The 3,305-nt window shown below is 70.6% G+C and overlaps 1 pseudogene; it reads left to right on the forward strand.

The window, feature by feature from the left end:
• Positions 1-277: 277 nt before the first annotated feature.
• On the forward strand, positions 278-2,851 carry LOC135325558 (class I histocompatibility antigen, F10 alpha chain-like; annotated as a pseudogene).
• The last annotated feature ends 454 nt before the right edge of the window (positions 2,852-3,305 follow it).

Raw genomic sequence — 3,305 nt, forward strand, 5'->3', positions numbered from 1 at the left:
CCAATGGCTGCGCGACAAGTTGGGGCGGGATCCGCAGCTCGGCCCTGCGCAGCGCCCTCCGCGCGCGCCCTCGCTTTCACTTCTCCCAACCTGCCGCACCGGGATCTGCCCAGCGCCTGGTGACGCCTGGGTCGACGCGAGCCGCTATTGGCGGGTGGGACAGAGCGCAGCCAATGGCGGTGCACAGCAGCGGAGCCAATGGCGGTGCGGGGGCGTGGCCCCCGTGGGCTTCGGTGCTGTGTGAGGGCGATGGCGCTGGCAGCGAGGAGGCCGGAGTGGGGCGGGCGATGGGGCCGGGGCTGCTGCTGGCGTTGGCGCTGCTGCTGGGGGGCGGTGGGGCGGCGGCGAGTGGTGAGTGCGGGCGGGGACCCTGGTCCCCCCTCTGCCCCCCCCGCCGCTGGGCTCCCTGTCAGCAGCCCCACGGACCGGCCTGCAACCGCCCCCGGGAGGTGCTGCCCCCCCTGACCTGCCCCCCGGGACGTGCTGCCCCCCTGGACCCCCCCGGGATGTGCTGCCCCCCCAGAGCCCCCCAACCTGCCCCCCCAGGATGTGCTGCCCCCCCGACCTGAACCCTGGGACATGCTGCCCCCCCGACCTGCCCGTCCTGTCCCCCCGGGACATCTTGATCCCCCGGATGCCCCCCAATGTGCCCCCCCGGCCCCTCACTGCACCCCGTGTCCCCACAGGCCCCCACTCCCTGCGCTACTTCAACACTGCCGTGACGGAGCCCAGCCCGGGGCTGCCCGCCTTCGTCTCCGTGGGCTACGTGGACAGACAGCTCATCGATCGCTACGACAGTGAGATGCAGAGAGTGGTGCCGGGCGCGGCCTGGATGGAGCAGGAGGGTCAGGACCACTGGGACGAGGAGACCCGGATCAATCAGGACTGTCAGGAGACTTTCCGTGTGTACCTGGACACGCTGCAGAAGCGCTACAACCAGAGCGGGGGTGAGCACGGGCCGGGGCTCCAGGGGCCGGGCCGGGGCTCCCGGCGGCAGCCGCTCGCCATCAGCGCTGGGGGCTGCGGGGCTGGGGTGCCCCCGGCCCTGCGCTGGGTGCCGGGTCCGAGCCTCTGTGCTGTCCCTGAGCCCCCGTCTCCCTGCTTGTGTCTCAGGGTATCACACAGTGCAGCGCACGTACGGCTGTGACCTCCTGGAGGATGGCGGGACCCGGGGGTTTATGCAGCTTGGCTACGACGGGAAGGACTTCATCGCCTTTGACAAGGACACGCTGACATTCGTCACGGCGGATGCTGCTGCGCTAATCACGAAGAGGAAGTGGGAGGCTGAGAATGAGCCTGAGCGCTGGAAGCACTACCTGGAGAACAGCTGCATCGAGGGGCTGCGGACATACGTGGAGTATGGGAGGGCCGCGCTGGAGAGGAGAGGTGAGGGCGAGGCGGGACCCCCCGGACACGGGGACGGGCCCCGGGCTCGGCGCTGGGCCCAGGCGCCCGAGGGCGCTGCTGGCGGCACGGTGCGGCGTGTGCATCCAGGCCTGGGCGCGAGCTGCCTGACCTCCCTCCCTCGCGCCGTCTCCCCAGAGCGCCCCGCGGTGAGAGTGTCGGCCAAGGAGAGCCACGGCTTCGTGACCCTGTTGTGCCAGGCTCACGGCTTCTACCCGCGGCCCATCAGCATCAGCTGGCTGAAAAAGGGCCGTGTCCAAGCCCAGGAGACTAAGCGGGGCAGCGTCACACCCAACAGCGATGGCACCTCCCTGCCTGGGCCAGCACTGAGGCCCTCCCCACAGAGAAGCACGAGTACCAGTGCCGCGTGGGGCACGCCAGCCTGCCGGAGCCCGGCCTCTTCTCCTGGGGTGAGAGCGGGCGGCCAGAGCTCGTGGTGTGCCCGCTGGAGGCAGCTCCCGGCCCCCGCTCCCGGCCCCGCTCTCTTCCAGAGCCACCGAGCTCCCTGCTGCCCGTTGTCCTCGGGGCGGTCATCGCTGTGGTTGTCGTCATCACGGCGATCACCAGCTTTGTGGTCTGGAAGAGCAGATGGGGTAAAGCGCCAGGGCTGGGGAGGCGGGGGGAGGGAGGCCGGGAGGAGAAGGGGCTCGAGCCGGAGCCCTGGGGCCGGAGCAGAGCCAGGCCGTGAGGTGCCACGTGGCCTGATGCCTTTCTTCCCGCAGGGAGGAAGGAGCAGGGGTATGTGATCGCCAAAGGTGAGTGCCGGGGCCGCTCCGTCCCAGGCCGCGCCTGGCAGCGGGGCAGCATTTGCTCTCTGGTTTCTGGCGGCCGCGGGGCTGGCGCGTCCCGTCCCCCGCCTGCCCCCATCTCCCCTCTTCCGTGCCCCACAGCTTTTCCCTGGCTGCAGGGCAGGGAAAGGGTTGGCGTCCCGCCGCTGGAGGCTGAGGCGCCCGGGCGCTGCCCTCTGCTCCTGGCGCCTGTGAGGCGGCTCCAGGGCCGGGTCCCGGCCCAGCGGGCTCTGCCCTGGCCCGGCTTTGCCCGCGGCTGGTGCGGGACCTGCAGTGCCACTGGCACGGGGCCGGGGCTCACTGCCGCTCCTCTCTCACAGGCCACGACGGGGCATCCAGCAGCTCCAGAATGGGTCAGAGCTGGTGCTGGGAGCGGGGCGGGGGACCCTGGCCTGGCGCGATACCAGGCTGGCACCCGCCATGGGGCTGCCGGCCGGCCGGGTGCTGCGGCTGGGTCCTCGGGGGCTTCTGCCTGCTCCCCTGGCTCTGGGAGGGGGGATTTAGCCCCGCAGCGCAGCTCCCATGGGGGAAGGCGACGTGGGGCCGGGGCCTGCAGGACAGGGCGCGCACGGGGGTGCGGGGGTACCCCCGCCCCCCACACCTCTGCCTTTATTGATTTTTTTTCTCTTGTCTTTGCAGGAAGCAATGCCGCCATTTAAGCGCTCCATCCTGGTAAACGAGGAGCCGCGGCCGGACCCGGCAGCGTGGGCAGCGGGGGCCCAGCCCGCCCGAGTGCCTGCTGTCTCCTCGCTGCAGCTTCCGGGACGCCGCCAAGCCCCCTCGGCTCCCACAGCCCGGGAGCAGCAGCACCCGACGCCCCGCTCGAGGCTAAACCCGCCCCGTTTGGGTGCTCGGGCGCTGCGGGGTGCAGGTGGGCACCCGGGGGCAGGTCGGGGGGCTCAGGCTTTTGTCTCACTGTGCCTTGGATCTGCTCCCTGGCTCTGACGTGCTGCAAAAAGCTGTGAAGGTGGCGTGAAGCCCCCAGAGAAGAGGAGTGCTCGGAGCCTGCTCCTGCCGTGGTCCCAGCTCTGAGCTGGGGTAAGACCAGTTTTATCAGTGTGCGAGGCAGGGTTTCCATCTGCCGGTTGCCTGGGAAATAGAGAATTTGCTGGA

The sequence above is a fragment of the Dromaius novaehollandiae genome, unplaced genomic scaffold, assembly GCF_036370855.1.
Source record: "Dromaius novaehollandiae isolate bDroNov1 unplaced genomic scaffold, bDroNov1.hap1 HAP1_SCAFFOLD_31, whole genome shotgun sequence".
Taxonomy (NCBI): domain Eukaryota; kingdom Metazoa; phylum Chordata; class Aves; order Casuariiformes; family Dromaiidae; genus Dromaius; species Dromaius novaehollandiae.